The sequence below is a fragment of the Armigeres subalbatus genome, chromosome 3, assembly GCF_024139115.2.
Source record: "Armigeres subalbatus isolate Guangzhou_Male chromosome 3, GZ_Asu_2, whole genome shotgun sequence".
Lineage (NCBI taxonomy): Eukaryota > Metazoa > Arthropoda > Insecta > Diptera > Culicidae > Armigeres > Armigeres subalbatus.
In genome coordinates, this window is record NC_085141.1 from 93,001,798 (window position 1) to 93,028,956 (window position 27,159).

The window sequence follows — 27,159 nt, forward strand, 5'->3', positions numbered from 1 at the left end:
CGATTAGTACATAATTTGTTTTTGGGGTATATTCTGTGATATTGTTTTGTCTGAAATTTCACTCATGCCATACACATCGATTCCATAAGATGATTTGCTAAAACAAAACAGCACAACTTTCGTGGCCGTTTAACAAAAACATTGTCCAATCAAGGTATTAAACATTCATATGGCCAACAAAAGTGTTCAGGCGTCCAATTCACTTGAACCGAATAACAACGACGTAAGTGGACCTGGATGTGATCTAAACCTAATGAGTATTTTTCAACCCTTCGAATAAGGTAACATCCCTTTTAACTAGTACGTAGGTACCTACTTATCTCACTTTGGCGCATTTCCTCAACCATTTACCCCAGTTAATCACTGTATCACACGAGTAAACACGCTTAATTTGCAAATGAGCAATATATCCAACTCACAGCTGACTTTAGCCAACACTAACACTGCCGGTGCGATGTCTGATTAGTTAATGTTTCCCTCCGATTGTTACTGTTGGATCAGGTTTAGCACAGACAGTTCACAACACAATTAAATTACCCGGACTCTAGCTCGGTGGACATGGAAGCCACACACCGAAGAGAAAGAGTGAAGCCCAACGAACCATACTGAATCCACGACCCACTGACTGAGCTAGCCCAAGCCACAATCTCACTCGCCCGTTTGACACAGTGACAGCGAGGGTCGCATCATGTAAGCCACCAACAGACCACATCAGGCCAACCGAACCATCAGATCATACACAGGAAAATAGTGCTCGTTTCCCTCAACCGCACTTCAATGTTGGCCGCTATCGTTTCTGCGGTTTTCTTCCAGCTTGATAGCCATCGAAAAATCGCAAGCACTCCACCCTACTAGGCGCTCCGCTGCAAGAGATCCATCTAATTAAGATCTGGGTATTCATGTTTTCCTTCTCCTACGTGGTGCTGTTTTCGTCAATGTTGCAATGCAGTAGCTGAGGTCTGCAAAAATTCAGTGAGCGATTGGTCAAGAGGAGGAAGCTGCTAACGAGATGGCATTCGAAACTGGCATCCGCGTTGAGCACATCGTCGTGGGGCCCTTCACTTTGCATTTCGATTTTATTTGACCAGCGACGGAGTGAAAACAAAATTCGCGAACCTCATCTCGTCGGTATTGCCCCAATTCCACATATCCATATAGCTGTAATGGAGTGGTTGTCGCAGACAATGAAGAACATGCTTAGCTCATGAGTATTCTAGTGGGTCAAATTCATTATAATTAGTTCATGGACCGTGAGGGTTGATTTAGATCCCCAAATTTTGAAAAACTTGAAATTAGAAATAGCCCATAGGCACTTTGGCAGATTGCACCCAAGAAAATTACCGATTTTACAAAATATTAAAATTATGTTCGCTTTAAAGAACTAAAGACATTTCAAGCTTTAGTCTTTTATTAGTTGAATTAAATCTTCTTCAAAACATCCGAGTAATTGCGTAACCATCATTTTCGAAAAGGACCGTCATTTTACGCAAAATCAGCAGACTTATGAAAAGGCTCATACGAACTAGAGCATTTCCGCTACTGCAACAAATTTAAAATAGTTGACCTTCGCGTGGGCACTTGATTTGGTTTCACTGATTGCTTACGGACGATCTCCACGGGGGCCTTCTGCCGGCTGGTTATTTGCTGCTGACGATAGATGTAATGTGCGCGCGCACTCATGCGAATAATAGAGAAATCGAAAATAAAAATCGCATGCTGTGCACTTGGCGCGCAATTCTGCCGCCTGAAGTAATGTAAGTATAGGTAAATTTCCGCAAAAACCAAAACTTTTCGATGAATGAGTTGCTTTTATGCATGACGAAAAGTTTTTATTGTGTATTCTAATGCGAGAATACTCACTCAACTCGGCGATTCTCGCCGAACCATTGCGTATAAAGATCAGGAAAGGTTGGTATAGCTAATAGATGACGATGGATTATCAACATGGAGACTAAATACTTAGTATACGAGAAAGGTAAAACTATTAAGTCCCAAATAATAATGTACATAATATATGTATGTATAAAATATAATACCAAAAATAATGATTTTGCCTGGTTTTGTTCTACCTATATTTCTCCGATTGGACAATCTGAAAATCGTAACATTATTTAATGTACCAAAAATCTTCTAGTCAAATATGACCCTACTATGATTAGAAACCTATCAATAATATAAAAATTAGATTGTCTATTTCAGAAATGTACTGAATGAATGATTTAAGAACAGATTTAACAGCAATTTCAATCAGCATCATTCTACTGTATTGTTTTGCCACCATACAATTCGGACAGCCCACCGAAAAGTGAATGCGGAAAGATGACGCTGCTGGGCGAATTATTACCTTTTTATTCAATTACAACAATACCAGCGATCGGCAGCGACGGCGCGCGGCGTAATGATTCGGTATGCTCTGCAGTGAAGTGTAGTGTATTTCGGTTTGGATAATTGCCACTCTAGGTCATGGAAGGCACAGACAGACGCAGAAGTCTGGCCCGGGTACCTATTCCAGTCAGTGCGGAACGGAAAGTGAAATGGATTTTGGCGATTTTGATTGCTTCAATTCAAATTTTTAAAGTACTTTTCGGTAGCGATGAACCTCGGAAAGTTTCCCTCTAAGATACCTTTGAATTTGAACCTTCAGCGAAATGACGACGAGGACGATTGGTGACGCCAAAAATAACACAGATGGTATGGGTACAAACTTTTACTTTTTCAGTTTGCTTTCCGTTCCGCGTTGTCATTATGGAATCGGTTTTGCATTATTTTAGACCATTTTCGAGGCGGGAGCATCAACATTTTACATTATTTATTTTGTACGATATGACCGTGTGGTGTTTCCATATTCGGGTTGTTGAAGTTGTGCGATTTTTAACGGTCATTTGGCTTAATTTTGAACTGTAACAGAATTGAGGGTCACTCAGCATAACATGCATTTGGCTTAGCATAAAATTGATATTTGACTTATGTGCTATTCACTGTCCAGTCTACTAGCTATTCCACTCGATATAGAAACATGGTATTAATGTTTGTTCAACTATATGATGTCTTTTGTCAAGGTTCTCAATACCAATTAATATAGCTCGTAGCCTGGACGACACATTAACATTGCGCAAGAATACGTATCATTGGCTAACCATTTTAAACCTAATGTAGAAGGTGTTAACTTCTAAGGACTATTCATGATTTTGACGTAAACTACGTCTAAGGGGATGAGTGGTTCGGATACAGGGTGCAAAATTTCAAAATCGGGGACCGTCACGTAATCTTGAAAAATTTCAAATGTTAAAGCGCCTTTATCTTCCGATGGATTTTTAAATTCGCAAACTTTCCACCAATTTGCTAATTGTAGTGAAACTATTGATTAACAACGTCAAATTATTGCAAAATTTATTTCTTTCACGCCCGGTAAAATATCAGAACAAACCAATCCCGTCCATGTATCCCCAACACGGACATCAAATTGATGTAAGGTACGCATGTTTTGGCCCACCGCCTAATTTTCATCATTTTAATTTTAATTTTTCCGAGAGGATGGATCCTTCCTAGGCTTACGGATGGGGATGACTTTGGCTAACTTCCAGGACGATGGGACGGGGACACTGATTAAAGATCAGCGAAAGGTGCTCGAAGAACGGAGCACTCATTTGTTTGAGCTCGAGATTCAGGAAGTTGTTGGGGCCTTCATGTTTTTCGATGATTTTATATAGACCGTCAATTTGCCAGCTGAGATCTTCAATTGCTTCAAAAAGTCGATGGGAATCAAATGGATGTTGTTAGCATGCTCGTTGACGGCTGCTTCGTGTGAACTGACAATGTTCTGTCCAAGATTGTGTGAGCTGACAAAATGATGACTTATTTCGGCAGCCTTCTCTGCAGGAGTTATAAAGCGATCCCTACAGTCATTGTTGTCTAATGGGACCAAAGGTGGAATGGGTCGAGGTTTGGATTTTAGAATTTTGGTAAATTTCCGAAATGGCTTAGTGCAGTCTGGAAGAGCGCGGATCTTATTAGAGAAATCATTATTGATGAGGTCCACCATTCTGACCTGGATGATTTCTGTCAAGCAATTGTAACGTGTCTTAAGCGCGACTTTTCGTAAACTGATTAAATCTTTGGTGAATGTATCGATGGTTAGGGTGTTGCTTACTGCTGTTCACGGGCCTGGGAGATCTCTTGGATGGAGTGGAGCTGATCGTCTATTTCCTCCTGTGTGGCCGGATGTCGCTGGTAGTCGATGTTGTCGTCCACACACCATTGGAACCGGTCTCAGTCGACACGATGGTAGTTGTTGATGCCGATTGACCGAGGAGCCCACTTCTGCTACCACCGGGTAGTGATCCGAGCTGAGCTCCTGGTAAACGACCGGCTGGGAGACACGGTCGTTCATGTTTGTGATGTACAAGTCGATTGTTGAATGTACGTCGGACGAACTCAGCCGAGTGGGGGAATCCAGGCTCAGGATCGTATAGTTACCTTCCTCCATGTCGTTGCTCCATATGGTTCGGTTTTGATTGTGCAGCGACTGTTGCCCCAGGATTGATGAGAAAATCTAGGATGTTGACGTTCACCTCCGGTTTTAGGTGCGTTTCGGTGGTTTTGATCTTAAGCGAGCAAACGTCCTAGTCGTCCAGGCTCACCCTAGCAGCCATTTTCAATGATGAACATGCCAAGAGTGAAGACCTGGTCGAAACGGGTCTTACATCCGCACAGTCGAGTGGCGAGCTGCGCGAATATCGGCATCAGTTGTTCCGGGGTGTAGAGCGGAGCAGTTTCTTCCGGTGGAACATTGTCGTTCTCCTGCTGCCGACGAAATCCAGGAGGAGGGAGCGGGAGCCATTCGCTGGAGGGTGGAGCTGGCGGTGGTGGAGCTTGAACCGACGCAGCTGCTGCTGTCCGTCGCTTGAGGATTGGAATCGCTCTATGGGTAGCCGTGTTTCTTCGATGTTTCTTCAGTAGGGTGCTGGTGGATTTCCAGGAATTCCGCCCGTTTTGGACAGTTCTTGGTTGTAGCCCGATGTTTGTCGCCACAGTTGACGCACTTGGGATCGGCCACTTCCATCTTGTCGCACTCTTCGGTCGAATGGGGTTCGCCACACTTGTTGCGGCGCTGCTTCATGTGATATGTCTATCCGGCAGAGATGCATCCTGAACAGAACATGAGCCAAGAGCGTGCCTTGGTGTTCAAATTTTTGAACTCTGAACACAGTTCAGTGTGCACTGGGTTGGTACGCAAGCAAGACGATCATAATAACTAAGATTCCTTAGATTTCGAACTAAGCAAAAACATACGAGCATGCTTGTTTTCTATCCGTTAGATGCCCACGTGTTCCATTACTAGCCGAAAAATGAGTAGCATGCCGTCGCTTGAGTTTGTTTTCCTACGATACAAGTTGCTAAGTTCGGTCAGTGCTCTTGAACAGTGTGCAGTGTTCAGAACGTTTTGAACACGAACACGCGTTCTCGTGTTCAGATGCATCTCTGCTATCCGGAACAAAGTTAATGCGCTTTTTATACCAAAGTTGGATTTTTTTCCAGATACAGGCAACTTACCCAACATCGGAAGTAGTGCGCTGGATTCGCCTCGGAAGAAAGTTCGGTTCGGAAGTCCCGATCTTCGTGTTAACGTTAAGTTGTTTAAACAGACTGTTTACTCTGCCTTGTAAATAATGCCCAGAAATGACACGCTTTGCAATAAGTTTTTTTAATTAGAAGTAGATCCTAATTGACCCATGTTTCAAAAAAGTCATGAGCGACACATGGTACAACATCCAAATCGAACATGTTGAAATATTTTAGTTCGTTGAAAATACAGTCTACTTTTACACCACGATATGGAACAAGCGCAGAGTTATCTTTAATGAACCCACGACCCTTAGTACGCTAGCGTACGGTTTGAGTCGCATCGAAGAGAAAGTGGTTAACTCCAAAAAAAATTTGAAATCAAAATTTTCCACATAATGTTCATATTCACATCTGAGTTTTCAGAACATTGTAAATTAATGTCCAAGGTGGTTTAATATCCGGAACATATGCAATTGACTTTGATTGAACATAACTCATGAGATATATGGTTCTCCAAAAATTTGTGTGAAATTTAGTTATTCCGTACTACTCTCCAATTCAAATTTAGTTTATACATCTAGCTTTCTATAGGACTTTGATGACTTTTGGAGGCTTCGAGCCTTTAGAAAGTAAACTTCCGCGTCTCTTGAAAGGCGCCTTCCGAGCCTCTTAAAATGAAGCATGAGCATTTTAAATGGCTTTTGCTTAGCCTCACAGCAGGTTTCCAAGTCTCTTAGAAGAAGAATTTTGAGTCACTCGAAGGAAAGCTTTCAAGTCTTTTGAAAGGAATCTTCCGAGCATTTTGAAGGAAGATTTCCGTGCTTCTTGAAAGAAGGTTTCCGAGCCTCTTGGAAGGAGGCTTCCTAGCCTGTATTTTGAAAGGACGCTTCTGAGACTCTTGAAAGGCTTCCAAGAAGAAGAATTTCGAGTCTCTCGAAGGAAAGCTTCCGAGCCTTTTGAAAGGAATTTTCCGAGCCTTTTGATAGGAATCTTCCGAGCCTTTTGAAAGGAATCCTCCTAGCCTCACGGTAAATGCTGGGTAAAGCGTACCATTGGTACTTCGCGACCCCATCTCGCGGTCTTTAGCCTCTTACCCAGCCACTCCTATCCCTACCTCCCCGTGGTGCTGGCCGGGATACGAGCAACCTTAGGGAAGATCGGGTAACCAACCCCGGTGGGAACTATGGTCGTATGCTGACAGGGAAGGGGGATTTGCTCCTCTCCGGAGGTGCAACTCTTACTGAGCGTCTGTTCTCCATGTCAGGATCGGCTCACAACAGCGTCTGTTCTCCATGTTAGAGGCGGCTGATCATCGTCCGAGTACCAGCGAGGGACTCTAAACAAAACTGTGCACATCATGCTGCATCGTGTCAGCATCGAGAATGCAGTCCCTTCAACGCGATGTAGGTAGCGCAACCCTGATAAGGTAGCCTACCGAAGATGCTACATTCTGTAACCGTCGGTTACAAATCCTACTTGTAGCTCCACCACAAGTTCCATTTTCCCGAATTCATTATCCCAATTTCGACCCAATACACCCGTTTGGAAAGTTATTCAGCTATGAGCATCGCTTCATCAATGACATGGGTGGTGTGATAGAGCGTATAAATGTCAATACTGTCAGTTGTGAGTGGCCACGCATAATCGAGCAGTTTGAGCAACGGAGCAAAACATTACCCCGCTCATTTTGAATGACGTGCAGATGGAGCACGGGTGAAATCATGCAATAGGGTGCGGAACAATAAAATTAAACATAAAAATTGAACATGGTAATTGTTCAATGTTTATACCTAGAAAAGTATAAAAGATGGAATGTCGAATGTGAATGTTCTCTTTTTGCTGTGGATTCTTGTACGTAATAGTAGTGCGCGCGTGTGTAAATGTTATTAAATTTTGAGGTTAGTTTGTTAGTACCTCGTTTTAGTGGAAGTGTTATTAATTGTTTATTGTTTCTCTAGATTGTTATTTGTTTAGTACAAACATGCAAGTTAGTACGGATTAAAATCACCACAGTCTAAAACGGTGATTATTAGTACGGTTAGTTATTGTTAAAGTTAATAATTACTTAAAACTAATGTTAGTAAATTATTGTAGAACACGAATTAAAACCCAAGAAAAAGCAAGTGAACAAACAAAACAAACAAAAATACCAACAAGAAAAAGGTAAATGATTTGTTAAAATGTGAAAAAGTTAGAGGCTAAGTGAGAGGACGTCATAAGGGGTCTAATGTGTTGTGGTTAGGTCCAGCGGGCCTTTTTCTTTTGTTTGTGGCCTTTCTTTGGCAGAATACTATTTCCGGAACTCCCGGACGCGCAGTGAACCAGACCCAGCAGGAAGAAGCCTGAGTGAACGTCCAATCCAGGCCTTCGTCGGTGTCAGCGACGACCAGAGCCGGTTCAATCCCGTCGACCGTTGTGCGACGACGCCATCTTTAATCCCATCATCCTCCGGCCAAACCCAGTGTGCCAAGACGCCATGACGAACCACAACGCGTTCCGATGGGCGGCCTGATCAACCGCTCGTCGACCTCCGTGGCCACCATCCGGCCAACCAGACCAGCAAACAGCAGCTAAACCGCAAGTAACCACCCACCCCCCCTCTCCTGTGACGATGTGACCAAATAAACCGGTATTGTTATTATGAAGATTATAGCCTCGTATATTCAATCAGAGGAAACCCCGGTTAATAATATTTCCACTAGTTCCACTTTTGCTCGTTCTTCCCGGGTTCGAAAGGAACCGTCAAGCCTCGACGTCCTTGTGATTCGCAAGTGAATTAGACTTTGGATTTAGACCCCCCCCCTTCTAGGTTTCATCGTTGTTCCATAGCCCTATTCATAATCAACCAGTGTTCCATCCAAAGTAAAATGTAAGTACTGTTCCTGCCGAGTATGTGTACCCCCTGCCGACAAGTGGCGATGTTTATGCTCAAAATCATAGCAATAACGACCCTGTAGATTCCAAACCCAAAGTCCCTGAGCTGGCAAGTTTCAATTCAGGGCTGACAATAGTCATTCTCGTCGTATGAAGAAAGCGAAAAAAATTAGTCTCTGTCATAACATTGCACGACGCAACACCTATTCGTTTTCTTCGTGCTGCATGCTTACCACGGCGATAGTCGCGGAACAAAAAGTTATGACGATTTTCGTCGTCACTTCTTCATACAATTGACGTCATTATAGACGGATTGGTTAAAAACAAAATGGCGTCTCAAATAAACAAATAGTAGGAACTTTGGTAACATAAATGTCCCGATAACATACATAACGATTTCATACATCACTTCAAACTCATTATTACAAAGGATTAATAAAAATCTTCGCATGGCAGCTGTCGTTTGAAGAATAACGCTATGAAGTCTTTGTTCTTCAATGTCGTCATGACGGTTTGGTTACACGACGAAAGCTAACATCGTGCGCGTCATTGACGATGTAGCACCTCGTCGTGGCATTTCGTGCTAAGACGATGACTGTTGTCAGCCCTGGCTACAGTTACCAAAAATGGCAAAAGTAGAGCAAATGGATTGATTCAACGGCAACAGACCCGGCAACGAATAAAGGACAACGATTGGAAAGTCGGATCTTGGAACGTGAGAACTTTGAATGAACCCGCACGTGTTGGGTTCCTGGCTTGTGAGCTGCAGAAGGTCGGCCTGAGTGTGGCAGCAATCTAGAAAATATGGTGCCCGAGAACTGGAGAAGGTGAATTCTGGGCGGTGGACCCCATAGCGAACACTTTACGGTGTAAAGATTGTCATCGGGGTTGCAAATACGCAGATCGGAAAAGAAAGTTTCGTTCGCCCTGTCATTGGTACTGAAAGCCTTCATTCCGCTACCAACGATAATCGTCTACGACTTATGACCTTTGCTGCTGCTGCTGGGATGGCAATCAGCAGTACCTACTTCGCACGTAAGAATATCCGCAAACACACCTGGCAACATCCGAGTGGAGACATTTGCTCACAGATAGACCACGTGCTGATCGACGGACGACATTTCTCGGATGTTATAGATGTAAGGTCCTTCAGAGGTCCCAACATTGACTCGGATCCCTAGTAGCACAGTTCACATCAATTTGGTTGCAGCAACTCCAATGTGACTGAATTTGGTCGCATATGAGTCACAGTGACTGATATGTAACAAGTGTGCTACTCGGGATCACTACCTTGTAGTTGCAAAAATTCGGGCGCCACTTTACAGCGTCACGTTGCTGAACAGTACCACCAGAAGCTGGACGAGCGGAAAGGAGATGCCACCGGATCTGGCAACGTCAACAAATTGTGGGCAAATATCTACGAAGCTGCGACTACAGCAGCGCAGGAAGTGTTAGGCACTGCACAGCGACGCCAAAGTCAACGTGCCAGCGAGTGACGGGCGAGAAAAATAATGCTAGGAGTCAAATGCTAGTGCTCGTACCCGTTCCAACAGTGAGCGGTACAATGTAGCAAGGGCAGAAGAGAAACGAACCCACCGCAGAAAAAAAGGCAACACGAAGAGAGTGTGATAGCTGAAATGCAGGAGAACATGTATAGAAACGATATGCGGAGATTTTACGCAACTGTCAATACTGCGTCAGTGCCCGACATATGCAATAACCGAGAGGTGAATTTGCTGACAGACAAGACTATGGTGGCAGCTAGGTGGAAGAGGCACTTCGAAGATTTTTGTTGAACGGTGAAAATTAAGGTGTATTAAGGAGCAGGATGGACATAGTCGGTGACGGTCAAGCTGTGGAACCACCAACGCTGAACGAGGTTAAGAAGGCTCTAAACGAGTTGAAAAACAGTAAAGCTGCTGGGAAGGACGAGATCCCGGTCGAGCTTCTAAAACAAGGAAGTGAGTAGCTGCATCAATCAATCCCCCACATTATCCAGAAAATATGGAAGGATGAAGAACTGCCTACTGGCTGGATGGATGACCTCATATGCCCAATCTATAAGAATGAGCACAGACTAGAGTGTGATAATACAGAAGGATCACCCTTCTGAACTCGGCGTATAAAATTCTGTCGCGTATCCTGTTCAACAGACTGAGACCGCTTGAGTAGTCCTTCGTCGGCGAATACCAGGCAGGTTTTCGTAAGGGCCGAGCAACGGTGGATGGCTCGAAATCAAGTATTCGGATTGCAGACGAAGTGACAACCTCGTTTGTGACGTTAGACGGATTGAAGCAGGGTGATGCACTATCGAATTTACTGTTCAACATTGCACTCGAGGGCGCTTGTAGAAGATCTGGCGTGCAGAGGAACGGCACTATCATCACACGGTGGCATACGGTCCTGGGCTTTGCGGACATCGACCTCATCGGAATCGATCGCAGAGCAGTAGTGGAGGCTTTTGTCCCACTGAAGAGGGAGACGTCGAGGATAGGCTTAACAATTAACTCTACCAAGACAAAATACATGGTGGCAGGTAGAAATAGAGGTGTTGGTGCTGAGGAAGTGCTTTATGGCGATCTGTTTGAAGTTGTTGAAGAATTTGTTTACCTTGGAACGCTTGTGACATGTGACAATGACGTTTTCCGTGAAGTGAAAATACGTATTGCTGCTGCGAATAGGGCCTTTTACGGATTACGTAACCAGCTTAGGTCCCGCAACATGCAGACGGAAACGAAAGTTGTGCTATACAAAACTCTGATTCTACCAGTGGCCCTTTATGGACATGAAGCATAGACGTTGAAAGAGGCGTACCGGAGAGCTTTCGGGGTTTTCGAGTGAAAAGTGCTGCGTACAATACTCGGAGGGAAACTAGAAAATGGTGTGTGGCGGAGACGCATGAATCATGAGCTGTATCAAGTATACATAGAAGAAAATATTGTGAATCGTATAAAATACGGCAGACTTCAATGGGTTGGTCATTTAGTGTAAATGTCAGAAGAAAAAATAGCGAAAACAATATTCAACAGAGAACCAGATAGGGGCCGGCGACTTCGTGGAAGGCTATGAACACACTGGCTGCACGCGGTGGGGACCCTAAACGTTCGGGGGAACTGGAGAAACGTCGCCCAAGACTGACGATTATGGAGCTCTACAATACGCCAAGCATAGGTGTATCGCGCTGTAGCCAACCAGGTAGGTAGGTAGATTAGAAAGTGTTCTGAAAACGAGTAGCAATAAGTTAATTGAACACAAATTTGTATCTTTAAAAAACGCGAACAGCTGGTAAAATTTAGACCAGTTGAGCATCAAGATAAATTGTACATGAGATTTTTGCAAATACATAGTCGTTATGATTGGAATAGGTACATATATTCACAATCGTTGAAAACAACGTGTTGTGAATACATTCAGAGGAAAATTGATCAGTATCGGAACAACAGCAGGGAGTTATGGAAAATTTTAAAATCTCTATTGAAACCCAATTGTTTCAAGCTGCGGTCCATAGCTTTCAATGGCACAATAGAACAGCCGGAATAAACAATTGCTTGCAATTTTAACGATTATTTCATCGATTAATCGGTCTATCGATGTTAAGAAAATTATTTTGAGCTTTTTAGTGGAATGTCTTACTTGTCGTAAGACGAGTTTGTACAATCCTATTTAATTCCACCACTTAATTGTTCCTTGACAGATACGTATTTCGACCTCAACAGTAAGGTCGTCTTCAGTGTCTCGTACTTGACTCGACTTGCAAGTGCCCTCGACAAGATCTACAAAAAAGTGTTGTATGGCGGACTGTCGTGAAATTCCCTGAAGTTTTTTGGAAAAATCAAGACAAAATTTTCAAAACGACTTATCTGCTTTTGTAAACAAAGATTCAAACGTCGATTTGACGAATATGATAGCAGCCCCACGCAAACCAACACCACCAGCAGGTAGCAGAAACCTTCAGCTACCTATTGATGGTGTTGGTTTGCGTGGGAGTGCTATCAGATTCGTCAAATCGACGTTTGAACTTTTGTTTACAAAAGCAGATAAGTCGTTTTGAAAATTTTGTCTTGAAATATCCAAAAATAAAAACCGATTTCTACACTGAAAAAAATAGTTTTAAAAATTAAAATCAATATTGCAAAAAACTCATCTCAGAAATCGATGATTTTTTTCTTATTTCTAACAAAACTTTTTTCGTGTTCATATTGAGTGAAAATTTATCAGCGTGTTGCCTACGTGTTGCCGTATGCCTACAGCGCCGAATATAGGTTCAGCAGCCTATCATCAACCAACGAAACATTTTGTACATATAAAATTTTGTTTAGGAAGCAATTTAGCATCATCTAACATAAATGTGGACCAACATTTGGAAAGGGCGTATATTTTCCTAGATTTCTTATACCAATATTACACACATATGACCAGATTTACAAAATTGTGATATTTGATGTACTATAGTAAATTTGTCTAAGCTGTAAAATCTGAAACACAAAAGAGCGTTTCGTTCACCGTTCACTTTGCGGGTGCGTCAGCGAATTTTTTTAAATAGATGCCGACACAACTTTCAGTTTTCTGGAGCGAGTAGAATTTGGATTTCCAATATTTGCACAACATTTTTGGAATTTGTTGGCCCTTGATTTATCCATTTTGACTTTAATAAAATTTCACAATGATATATTCTTATTGACAACAGTTTTTCCTAGCACGACCTTTTAAACAATACAGTTTGTATACAGGTACTAATGGGTGGGTAGTCAGCTGCAATGAATAAATAAGACTTTTCAAAATATGCACCGTACGACATCTTCAGGTAATTCAACGGTTATTTAATTAAATAAAACAAACGCTGAGAATAGCAACGACTGCTATCCTTATGATTTTGGGTATAATTAAGTATCACTTCTCATATTGCTTGCGACCCATCACTCACCAGGCACCAAACGCATTTATTTTTGGAAAATGGATAAAAATACACAGAACACAGAAAAGAAATACAGTCTTCGATCAGAGGTTGTACAGACTGAACACTTAACACCTAACATTATACAACGTATTGGACATTCACACAACACCACTGTGGACCATTGGACATTTTTTGGCTTTTATTTTATAATTTTCTCCTTATCAGGGCGGAAATAAAATCCACACTTCACAGCAAATGTGTCCAGATTACTGACGTCGCAAACAAACCGCACGGCCTCGAAGTCCACGCGACCTCGTAAAGTTTGTTTTTCTCTAATCATTCAATCATTACTCAGATCCTAATCTTGAAGCTGGAGTAGATTGTTGGGCCTAAATAGTGACAAAAGTATGAATCATGATTTGTCTTTCGCGACCCACCATTGATCAGCTCACGACTCCCCTGAGGGTCGCGCCCCACAGTTTGGGAACCCATGCACGAAGAGGATTTACGTAGTTTATCTCGAGCAGTCGTGTCTTGTACACAACCCTTCTATTTTTTTAATTATTTCACACTAATCTATAATGCAGATTCCAAACCTGCAGTATTAATGTTGGCCCAGATTCTAAACCAGAAACCATCATACTGCCGATTAGCTGTTCGCAGATCTCGAAAAATATAGGTACAGCACATTTCGACGATATGATAACATATGGCTATTGGTACTGTACGGTGCCAGTGGAGACGATGGGAGCATAATTATTGTTTTGCCACATGAACCGAATCGCCATCGTCATACGTCCATCATACAAATATAAGTGACTGCAAAGGTACGCACTCCAATCTGATGGGGAGCCATTCACGAGCGAAAAAGGGAGTTTTCGGGTGGGAATGGCGTTTGCACCATAGCGGACAAGTACCGATGAATGTGGGTAAAAGTTTTGGGATCACTCAGCGGAGATTGCGTGATGAAGTAATTGATAGTTTCGGGGCAACTTAAGTAATGCAGCGACGACGAGTTAAGAACATCACGGACGGGCGTCATATCTCTTTTTCGATCCATTAGAAGCTGGACTCCCAGCGTTGCATGGCTGGGCCGAGCGTGCGCTCATGTCGATTATGCGAAGAGGGTCTGTATAGGTTACAAACTAATAGAGCAGAGCTATAATCACACGAAGTTTCTAGAGAACCAAAAATAAGCCTACGAAATGGAAGGAAAGTTGATGCGAAGGTCTTGCTCCGTCGAATTTATATAATACTGATGTGTAGGACGGACCAACATGGCTCTCTATTTGGGTATTTTTGATGGTGCGGATCTAGTTGAATCACAGTCGTGACTTCAATGAGATTATTCAACGGCGTGCAATAATGACGTATAATTTAGCGAACGAAATTCAATGCAAAAATTAAGCATAATAGCAGTAGTAATTGTGTAACATATTTCACAATTCAACAATTAGATTTACAATTTAGATACAATACAATCAGAACGGTTCAAAACTAATTCACGTCAATTTTTCTTGTTTCCCGTGTTAAAGATTTTAATCGATGACGCTCACATCTCGACTCAATTTAGGGTCATGTGAAATCGAAATAAAAATAGAACCGTTACCGTCCGTTTGCAACAAAGTCAACAGTTCCTACTAATTGCATATGTATATATCTGGAGATCTGGTTCATAAAGATCAAGATTCGTCTCACATAGGCCACCAAGCAAAACCCGCTAGATTCAGAAAAGACTTGATAGATCCATCTAGTGGCTAGACACAAATTTATGTGACTCGACCGTGATAACATTCCAAAAGACATCGAATGAAACTTGTTGCATTGAAATCGGTTACACACAAATATGTATGCATACAAATTAAACTGTACTGACATATGTACTCAGCTTTAATTACAAATTCGTTTATTAGTGAGCGTATGACCTTTCAGTACCAGTATGTGACACGAGAAAGATAAAACAGCAATTGTTTCCGCACCTGTTGGAAGAAAAGAGCTGCTATTTTTCACCTTTAGACACAATTGATACAATCTATGAGAATAGCACCACAGCGCAGGTTATAGAACAACATAATTAAGGGGGAGTTGTCTGGTATGTACATATCAAATACTTGTAAAGTTGACTTCAAGGTTATAACTCAAAACGTTTTTTGGGAAACATATTGTGCGTTTGTGATGCCTTTTTTGTATCCGTACTCCGTATACATTTTCCAGCACTAAGTAAATGTTATTATTTTTATTTTGGTTATTTAGAGGCGGAAAATTCATTTTTCCTACGACTATGTTCCTATATTCATCTTATAACGAAACGAAAAAAAAAATAAAACAATACAAAATAAAATAAAAAAATCGCAGTTGTGATTTTTTTTTAATTCGCAATCAATGTCGAGCCTTATGTTGAGTAGATGCATCTCAGACTATTCACCCCCACTTGTAAAAGACAAGGCGCTAGAGTGCAGTTCGACTCTTGTGTGACTAATATGAGTGAAATTTCTCATTGCACAAAAGAACTCTCATTAGGCTCGAGTTGAAACTCATTCCAGAATCTTGCTTGTTATGCTTAAAAGAATAATGTTTTGTATTGGCTATGGTACAACCGTCAAGAACAAAGAAACCAAGTCTACCGGCAGTCATTTGAGGGTATTCTATTTCTATGTGTCTGCGGTTGTTTCGCTAAAAGTTAGCTTCCGTGGCTTGCAGCCAGAAGGTTGATGAAACATAATAAATCTTGTACGGCTTAGCGCATGGTCACAGTAAATGAATGTAGAAAGACTGAAGTGATAATTCAAAAGGAAACACGGTTCAGAACCTCCGCTCGTCAAAGTTTCATTGTCTATTATTGTTTTTCCCCGAACACGAGTCTATCAGAAACTTTAACCAGAAACATTCGAAAAGAACAAACAGATGAATGGATTAACGTACAGAGTGGCTGGAATGGATTAACTTGGCCATAGCTTTTGGGTCCATTGCGCTTTGTCCGATCTGGACCATCATTAATCGAGAGTATCTGCCTTTGTGGTCGACGCTCGCAAGAAGAATAAGGTTATTATGGATTGGATTGCATTTTTCCGGGTCGGGCGCTGCACAAACAGAACAGAATCGAAATGAATATTTGCCACAAAAAAATGATTAAAGGCTCCCCCAGACCTAAGCGATTTCATCGCCGCGACGGCGATAACTAGTCGCCGCGATTCTATCGTTGGGTCACTGCAGGCAATGTTCTATTTACGCTTCCATACCAACGGCGACAGAATCGCTGTCGCCAAGCGATAGAATCGCGTCGCGATTGTCGCGTCGCGTGTGTTTGGGGGAACCTTAAACGTTGTGAAATTATAGTACGAAAAAAATAATTGTGGGTGAGCAAATAGTAAAAGCATGTGTTGACTGTCATTTGTTTGGCTGTGGTTGCTTCTGCAGCTGCCGTGGTTTTGTTCTTCTTTGACTGCCTGGCATGATAAAACCTGAGACGAGACCTGCAAAGAGGAAAAAATGTAACTTCAGCTGCTGCCAGTCAACTGCTGTCACGAACTGTCAGGTGCAACCAGCAGCTTTTTGAGTGAAAGTATTGGTATCCCAAATAAAATATTCCACATCATTTTTGTTTTACCAAGACTTTTTTACTTTAACGAGTATTCCAAACCTTCCGTTTAGCTTGTTAATAATCAGTAATAAACCTGTGTTTTGTTCTCGGTATAAAAATCCTTATGAAAATGAATTCACTATTTCGTGAATTGGATACACTTTTATTGTGCTCAGATGGGTCCACCTGGGGCTTAGGTGAAACAGTCAAGTAAACAGTTGAAACTCGATGGTCAACTGTGATGAAAAGAAGAACAAGTATCAAAACAAGAGAAAAGAAGCAGCGTCTTTGCAGGTCTCGTCTCAGCATAAAACTATTCCCGTCCCAATGTGGGACGGCCGTATTCAACAGTTTCTTCCTCTGCATTTGTGAGATGCTCACAAGAAGAATCCCAAGCAGCACACTTGTCATACATGAGTTAAGCCCCAAACGCAATTCAGCGAATCAGCGATGGATACGGAAAATTTGACAGAAAATATATACACCCAGGTTTTTTTTTACACGGTTTGGTTTAAGACCTTCTGCGTCAATGAAACAATGAGTTAACCCCACGAAAAAAATCAAACAAAATTCAGGGGGTATTTGAAAAGCTATGAAACAGCAGGTTAACCGAAAAAAAAAATGAATTCCAACCGCGTAAAAAAACCTGGGTGTAGACTAACTGTCAAATTTGCCGTTTCCTGCCGTGCTGCAGACAAATCAGCCTAAAATGCGCTTCTTGGGATGGTGTTATAGTGGATCGGAAAGATCACAATTCTGCGTGTTGGGACGCCTTCTTTTAAAAGTTTTTTCCCCTGCACCTGCATAAAAAGTAGTGTTATTGTGGATTGGAATACCAATTCTGCGTGGTGGAACGCTCACATTCAAGAGTTTCTTCTTCTACGTTGCGTTGGTGGGACGCTCGCAATATGGAGTGTTATTGTGTATCAGATGAAATTCTGCGTCATAGTACGCCCGCATTCAAGAGATACTTCCTCTGCTCTGGTGAGACGTCCGCAGAGTGCTATTGTGGATCAGATGAATCACAACTCTGCGTGCTGGGACGCCCGCATTCAAAAATTTCATATTTCTCAAGTTGAAGAAAACTGACATGGGACGCTTATGCGAATAGGGGCAGTTCAGGTGTTGCACCAAATTATCGACCATTAATGCGAATTCGATGAATTCATCCAGGTCATTGACCCTTAGAGAAGGCTGTCGACGAACTTGTTCTACCATAGAGCGTATTAATGTTTTTGGCCTACCGTACAGCATCTCTAACGTACGGATCACGTGTGGAACACTAGCTGGACATAGAAGTCTGCTGCGAACTGCCTCGAGAACTGGACCTTTGAGGCAGCGTTGAAGACGAATAAGGTTTTCATCGTCAGAGAATCCGCAAGTAGCCGTCGAAAATCGGAAATTACTTATCCAAATCGGCCATTCTTCCGGGTTTCCCGAAAAACAGGCAAATCCTTTCCCATCACATGCCTGGCAGCCAGTTGTCGATGTGTTGGGCCATCGACATACCTTTCCTCGTTGTTGCACCCTGAGTTGGTGGATACGTCGCATCTCAGATCCGGGTGTCTAATACGGTCCCCAATTCTCGCTCTGCTTTGGCCTATTCCTGCTTGATCGTGACGGTCATCACTTATATTTCGTAGAGGTGGGTCGTTTCGCATCAGGTAACTACCACTTTCAGGTATTATCGCCTCGCTCACATTTGGCAAACTGCATGCATCTTCATCGCATTCACGAAGCATATCACAATTTTCCCAATCATCACCACGAGCACGACCGACACTATTCCCCGCTAGCCTTCGGTTTTGACCGGCAGAATTGACCGGGTTAACCAATGCTTCTCCCACATTCAATAGGTCAAACTCATCAACGAAATGTCGATTGTCGAAAGCATTCGTGTGAGCTTGCTGAACTATATGCTCCTGACTAACAAGTGGTTGTGTAAAGAGAAGTTTGGTAGAGGAGATAACTTTATTTGGCAGTGTAATATTGGCTGGTGTTTGACGTTTGACGTTCACCGGTCACTTTCTTCGACTTTCGGCTGCCTGCACAGATTTGATCCAGATTTTTGGGCTGCACGACTTCGATTGCAATCCCGGCATTTTGGGTAAAGCACCCTTTTTAGACACCTCCGTTACACCAGTTTCGAAGGTGTTTTGGATTGAGATTCGATTTGTAGGGAGTTCATAGGATGCACATTTCCAGGCTCGATCTTGAACCATGGCATCGACTTGAACGCATGAATAATGATGCCAATTATGACAACCATCACAGGCCACCATATCATCGTGTTGGTCAGGCTTCGAACATGAAGCATCTGCGAATCATTCCCAGTATCCGCCATTGCACAATGGTCCCAGAGCCGAATCTAGCAGGACAAAAATGTTTGCGCTAAAACTATTAGTTTTAGATATATAATGTCTTTGGGAAAAAAAATCATATTTTTTGACGATTTTTTTTCCATGTAGTGAAATTAGGGTGGTACCTATATTTCAGAAGTTCATATTATCAACTTTTTAATTTTTCTTTGAAGACTTGTGCAATGTTCCACAAAGTTGTAGAGCAATTAATTTTGAGCAACTTTGCCGAAGAAACCATTTTTCTATCACTTATGGTTCACAAGTTATGAGCTTTTTCAACAAATACGTTAGGGCGGTCCCTAAAAATCGGTATTCTTCACATAACTTTTTATACATTTATTTCTCGCATAAACTTTGTTCCGAGCACATTCCGAGCACATGGATCTATCTCTGATAACAAAAAAGTTATTCGAGTTTTTGTATGAAAAACATGTTTTTGCCTTTCTCGTACAACAAAGTTGTACCAGAAGGCTATAATTTCACTCCAAAAGCCAAATTTTGATAGAAGGCTCGGAGACCCATAGTGTTATATACCAATCGACTCAGCTCGAAAAACTGAGTAAATGTCCGTCTGTGTGTGTGTGTGGATGTGTGTAGCCCCGGGAATTTTTTAATGTTAAACACGTTTCATATAGAAGGACTTGACCGATTCGAGTGCAACTAGTTTCATTCGACGGAGAAACTTTCCTAGTTGGACACTATTGTTTTTGTTTGTTAATAACTCATTCGGTTTAAATAATATTTCTATTTTTCTTTTAACAAATACGCTGTTTACATGCACACTTTAAGTCATTAATCAATTTAGCCGTGACGCAATCCATTACTCTCATAATTGAGTAATTCTTAAGTAGCGTGATATAATCGTATCAAAGCTTTTAACCCCCAAAATGTAGGCAATTTACGTTGCATTTACCATACTAATTCGAATTCAACACATTGAATCGAGAAAGGCATAATCACCACTGGTGGATAAATTTGGGTTTTTCATATGCGTATATTTCAAAATGGAGCAAACCGATTTTCAATCTATTGGTTCTATTCGAAAGCTCGCATGGTGCGTTTATGGTGGGAAAACTGAGAAAGTGTTCTATTTCATTTTGAAAAAAATGTTTTTAATCGAAAAACGGCTATAACTTGATAAATAAACGAGATAGGTCCATGGGTCTTCAATAAAAAGATGTGCCTTTAGAAGTTCTAAAGGTGGTCCATACAAATTACCCCTCAAAAATCAATACATAAATACATATTAAAAAACGGTTTTCAAGAAAGGCACATCTTTTTGTTGAAGACCCATGGACCTATCTCGTTTATTTATCAAGAAATAGCCGTTTTTCGATTAAAAACATATTTTTTTTTAAATGAAATAAAACGCTCTCTCAGTTTCCCCACCATAAACGAAGATAAGTGCAAGCTTTCAAATAGAACCAATAGATTGAAAATCGGTTTGCTTCATTTTGAAATATGTATACGCACACACTTAAAATAAATCGCAGATTTCTGTGAAATTTCACAGAAATCTCAACAGCAGAACTGTTCGGTGAATAATTTTACAGATTTTCGGTAATTTTGACAGTTGAACAAAGGAAAAATCGCAGAAAATTTGGTGAAATAATTACCGAACAGTTCTGCTGTTGAGATTTCGATGAATTGAAGCAAAATTCACCGAAATCTGTGAAATGATTTAAGTGTGCATATGAAAAAAACATGTTTTTCATACAAAAACTCAAATAACTTTTTTGTTATAAGAGATAGATCCATTTTTTAACAAAAATGTGCGTCTTCAAAAGTCCTAAAAGTGCTCGGAACAAAGTTTATGCGAGAAATGAATGTATAAAAAGTTATGTGAAGAATACCGATTTTTAGGGACCGCCCTAATGTATTTGTTGAGAAAGCTTATAACTTGTGAACCATAAGTGATAGAAGAATGGTTTCTTCGGCAAAGTTGCTCAAAATTAATTGCTCTACAACTTTGTGGAACATTGCACAAGTCTTCACCAAAATACATGACAGCTATCAGTATGCAATCTACGAAATACTCTGTTACAACACGTCTGTTACAACAAAGTTGATATTATGAACTTCTGAAATATAGGTACCAATTTCATTACATGGAAAAAAATCGTCAAAAAGTATGACATTTTTTTCCCAAAGACACTGTATATCTAAAACTAATAGTTTTGGCGCAAACATTTTTGTCTTGCTAGATTCGACTCTGGGACCATTGTGCATTGCGTTTTGGTGATAAAATTCTAAAGGATGTTATGAAGCTGACTTCTTTTAGCGTCCCACGAAACTCGAGGTTTCGTTCGGTTGTGTGCAAGGTAATGGAAAATTGTATGGCTTGTCGAATCCGTCGGGCCATTCCCAACGTTCCTCCAATGGCGCCGTAGCCAAAAGTTCGTGTAACTCCATATGTGCGACCATTCACATTTGTCGGAGTTGATTACTTCGGCCCGATGCGTATGGTGGCGCTCGTCGTCACATCAGCAATAATAATTAATAGGATGTTTGCATCGATGCGAAAATAGTGACTTTAGTGACCAATTTCCGAAAAATAGTGACTTTTGGATGCAAATAGTGACTAGACTCAAAATAGTGATCAAGTCACTAAAAAGTGACCTGCTATCAGCCCTGCATTTGTATCGCGAATAAATTTGAACACTTTTTCATACATCGAGTTTATTCAGATCCAAAATGCGGGAATCATTAAATCCACCTATCTTTAGTTGAGTAAGTACAATCTCATTTAATCCCACAACTCCACACAGAAAAAAAAGTAAACAACGCGTAAAACCTGAGATGCAAAACTTTACGCTAATCTACGCTGAAAAGGTCCTCCTTCAAACAAGTTTGATCACAACTTGAATGCAATATTATTTTTTTAAAGACAGAATCACCGTCTTCGACCAGAGGTCGCACAGACTGAACACTTAACATCTAGCATGAGATAACGGACAGGACATTCACATAACACCCAGTGGACAACTTTGAACCATCTTTACGAAAAGTTTTCTCCTTACCGGGGCGAGAATCGAACCCACACTCCACAGCACATGCGTCTAGACGATTGACGTTGCTAACCGCACGGCCACGAAGCCCATAATTATGTCAAATATTGTATACATTTAGGCTATATCACGTGCGGAATTATGCTGAAATGGCGTTCCATTTATGTACATGATTCTTAACGTAAATACACTGGATTTTTGTATCTGTGCACCCAACACGCGATAAAATCCGTTGCCAAATCCATGACTAAAGAGTCATGATTTCATAAAACTTGTTACTTCTTGATATCATGACTACAATTCATGATATCATGACCTAAACTACGATAACCATGAATAATAATATCATTTTTGTCTTAAACTAAGGTAGTAACCACCAGAGGCGTTATCAAAATGCTATTCCCATTTTCATAAATATAATATCACGTCTCCGAGTCACGTTTTCATGACTTTGAGTCATGAAAAACGACTCTGAGTCTTAAAAACATGACTCAGAGTCATGAAAACATGACTCAGAATCATGAAAAATGTAAAAAAAAATTCTGAAATCAGCGTAACGCAATCTTGTCAGTTGGGTGTCCGCGAAGCAGCTAGGAAAAAAAAGTTTCTTTCGAAAAGTGTAAAATTTGTGTACTGGCAATCCGCCGTCTCCAGACAGTCCAATTTTGCAAAACAAACTCTCCCCGTAGCAGTCGAATCCGAATCGGATAGGGGTTAAATCGTTTTGCCTTTCTCGTACAACAAAGTTGTACCGAAAGGCTATCATTTCACTCCAAAATCAAACTTTTTATAGAAGGCTCAGAGACCCATAGTGTTATATACCAATCGACTCAGCTTGACGAACTGAGCAAATGTCTGTCTGTCCGTGTGTGTGTGTGTGTGTGTGTGTGTGTGTGTGTGTGTGTGTGTGTGTGTGTGTGTGTGTGTGTGTGTGTGTGTGTGTGTGTGTGTGTGTGTGTGTGTGTGTGTGTGTGTGCACATGTGCCATAAAAAACATTAGCCAATTTTTCACATAGTAATTCTTAACCGATTCTCTCACAGCAAGTTGCAATCGACAAATAAAGCGTAGTTGATCACTATTGAATTTCATAACGATTGCACATTCCAAAAAATTCTAAATATTCAAATGGTTATGATATATCGCGAAAAAGTGATAACATGCTATAAAATGCCTTGTAGAATCAACCCATGCAAGCTCTTCTACTCGCTTTAGTACAAGACTTGAGTACAACAAATGCAACACAAGTTTTGATAGCATGCAAGTTACGTTCATAACGCCATAACGCTTCTGCAGCTTTAAAGCATAATAAAAAAAGATCGAATAAAACGCACACGCTAATAATACTTTACTTAGAATTTTTGAAAATAAGCTCACAAATAACTCAGCATTTCAACTAATATTCCAGGTTGGATTGATTAATTATGTACGAGAAAGGCACAATCATTGCTAGGTGGATCATTCTGGGTTTTATTTCTCGTTTGTATAACCAAATTGTGTTCTTGTAGGGAACCTCCTTCACTGAACAGTTCCTGCCTGCTGGTCTATGTGCGGAACCTGGATTACAAGATTTCCAAAAGGCTGAGCACCGTAGTCGATTTACGGATGGTGCCGACGGCAGTACTGGCAAGCGTCTTGGAACATAAGTGCAACCACGATTCACTCAAACATACTCCCGAAATCAACACCTCAAATAGTGAACCGACATGCCCTCCTCAAGCAGATCAAGTTCAAGTGCGTTCAAACACTAATGACGGCCCGAGAGCCCGTCGTCTCAGAGCTGCGTATTGAATACTGTCGAACGTGTACTATCAGAAGAACGAGCACGTTCCGGCACTGAAGGAGGCACGCCTGGAGGACTTTCTCGGTTCTCACGGTGAGGTGTCACACGTTGAACGGATGGCGTTTATCTGCATGGACAATGACTTCCAGTTGGGGTCGTTCCTGTGCGAGTTCGGTTGGCTGAAGGAGGCACTGTAAAACCACGCTAACTATGATCCAGCTGTTGAGAGCGAGCTATTTGTGATCATTGCCAAGTAAGCTAACAAATGGATAATTGTAAGTATAGAAAATATTAAACAAGGAAAAAATCATGAACTCCCCTGCTTCCCCTTAGCTGCTGACAGATTTTTTAGTCAGTTATACATGATTTTAACTGAGGTTGCCACAAAAAATATTCTAATAAATATGTATGTCTTAGGCATCTTTGAGTGGAAAAAATGGACTGGAGAGTTAGGGATTTTTATTTTGAGATTTGAAGATTTGAATTAAACCCAAGGAATCATAAATGACAGATATCAGGCTCATGAATTATTTGCCTACTTTTATGACTTTAGTTCATGAAAGTTCATGTTAGTTCATGAAACCATGGGGTAGTGCATGGGTTCATTATTTGACTTTTGAGCGGTGCCGAAATTCATTTAGAATGAATTCGATATATGAAAAGGTGTTCATTTGTAGTAAACAGCGCACCACTCAAACGTCAAAGAGTTCATTTGGCGCACTGCCCCATTGTGCATGCGTCATGATATCATGACCTAGATGGTAGCTTTCCGTCAAATAAATCGGAATCATAAATGTCAGATGCCAGATCCATGAATTATGATTCTGTTTTCATAACTTTGACTCATGGTTCCGGAGTGCATGGTTCATGATATCATGACTCAGTTTGTCACTTTTCGTCATCAAATATCCAAAACGTAACTGCAAGATTGCGTTACAGCAAAAAGAGTCATGATTTCATGACCTTTTTCCATGGTGTATTTTCGAAACATAAAAACACACATTTTTCCAGAAATCATGACTCATTTTGCCACTTTTAGGTTCCGGATTTTTTTCCCGTAAAGTAGTAAAATTCAACTAATTTGTCTTGTGGCGATTGTATGTATTCGACTAAAAAGCTCTAAATAATTCTCAAACAATTGACCTTTCCCGTCAAAAATTGTATCTCGTTTTATTGTCTCAGTCGATTCTTTGGCTTATTTGAGGTGAACTTTCCCGAAGAACCCCTATTTTTGGAAGCCTCATTACTTTTTCGATTTTTGTTTGTCAAAAATATGGGTTCTTTAGTTGACCTTAAATAAGCCAAAGAATCGATTGAGCGAATAAAACATTTTGACGGGAAAAGTTAATTGAATCATCAGTTTGGAGCACCTATAAATTTAACGAGAAAATTCCAAAACATTTTCCGTGAAAATATCTATGAGTTTCCCTTGGAGATACCAATGAGAAATTTCATCGATATTTTCACGGAAAATGCTTCGGAATTTTCAAGTTAAATTTTTCGGGAACTCCTCGGGAAATTCGTCAAAATTTGAACGGAAAATTGATCGAAATTTTAACGGAAAATGCTAAAACGTTGTCCCTGGAATTATCCCCACCCGAGCAGCAGAAACTAACTGAATAATACCTCGTTCTGTTATTAGGACCATGCTCTGTTATGACCTATCCTTGCATAAGATGTGAAATATCAAACAATAAGTCGAGTCAAGTACGAGACACTGAAGACGGCTTTACTGTTGAGGTCGAAATACGTATCCGTTAAAGGTACAATAAAGTAGTGGAATTAAATGGAATAATACAAACTCGTCTTATGACACACAAAAAAATAATACCACAAATTAATATCCAAAATACTTAAAGCATAACATGCTTACGTATTTCAATACCAAACGAATAATAATTTGTGATGCGTTTGATATTGAAATACCTAAGCATGTTATGCCTACAGTATTTTGCATATTATTGTTGAGATAATTTTTTGGTATTCTATCTCTTATGCAAGACTAGTCCATACCAATTTCTGTTATCGAGGTCGTCGCTCCTGCATGAGGTATAAATACCTACATGTCATTATCATCGCCTGCTTAACTTTATTGTTTTGTGAGATAATTTAACGCCTTGTTGTGCGAAAGTGGGGACATTCATCGACAACGCCCATTGCCTCGTCACGGTAATACAGCGTTCAGATTTAACGCATTTTGTGTCTATGCAGTACCTATTCAAAATGGATTACACCTTCTAGAACAAAGAAAATCCTTGAACTCAACAAAGAACATAGCGGGTCTGCGGACGATTTGCAGAATATGCTTCCGTAGTGGTTGTGGTTGTCATCCCCGACCAGCGACGGATACGCAAAGAATATCCAACCCGCTATCATGAACACTTCGGGAGGAAGTCATGCGTAACATTTCTACCGTATAGACTCCCAGAATGGAGGTAAGAGGAATGAAAACAAAATCGCACTCTGTGACAGCAGATGTTATTCCACGGCCATGCCGCTGAACTGCCACCATAGTCAGTCAAATCAACCAGAGATACATAAATTAGTTCTGCATCACCCGCGAAAAGGTGCATCGAGCACCTGTCCAGCTCCAGAGCCCTGGTACCTACATTGAATTGTGTGCATTATGATGATGGTCATAAAAATCGCCGTGCTCGAGGGGAAATGATCCACCTATGATGTGTATAGCAACAGTACAAACTTATATTTGTACGTAGCTTCGGTTTCCGATACTGGACTATGCATTTGTATGAAATTGTTGAATAATATTTGCACACATTAACAACGACAATGTTCTATTTTTGTATGTTCGAAATATATGGAACTAAATAGGTTTCAGGATATGGAAAGTCGGTTTCAGAATATGGAAAGCGATTTCTTATGTTGATGCGAAGAAAAGCAACTTCCACAATAATTGGAATTTTGGAATTTTGCACCATTTGTGGCACTGTGGGTGTGCGCAGCGCAATATGGTACAGCAACAATGGCCATTTACCATCAGGGGCGTCAGTTCGTCCAGAACAGGTAGTCACTGCCAGTCGTTGTTGTCGGTGCGCGAAATGATATATCATGATGGCTGAGGAGGCGCGCAGCG

At 41.0% G+C, this 27,159-nt stretch overlaps 1 protein-coding gene and 1 long non-coding RNA gene across 3 annotated transcripts in view; one reads left to right on the forward strand and one right to left on the reverse strand.

Moving 5' to 3' along the window:
• Nucleotides 1–27,159, reverse strand: part of LOC134223901 (uncharacterized) — a 102,995-nt gene that overhangs the window by 63,039 nt on the left and 12,797 nt on the right. The gene's annotated exons all lie outside the window — the stretch shown is intronic.
• Nucleotides 7,023–8,555, forward strand: LOC134220366 (uncharacterized). Of its 2 annotated transcripts, XR_009981875.1 has the most exons (4): nt 7,023–7,463; nt 7,524–7,602; nt 7,660–7,728; nt 7,852–8,555. It is a non-coding gene; the product is annotated as an uncharacterized LOC134220366 (long non-coding RNA). The 2 variants fall into 2 exon arrangements; XR_009981874.1 differs by having other exon boundaries at nt 7,023–7,602.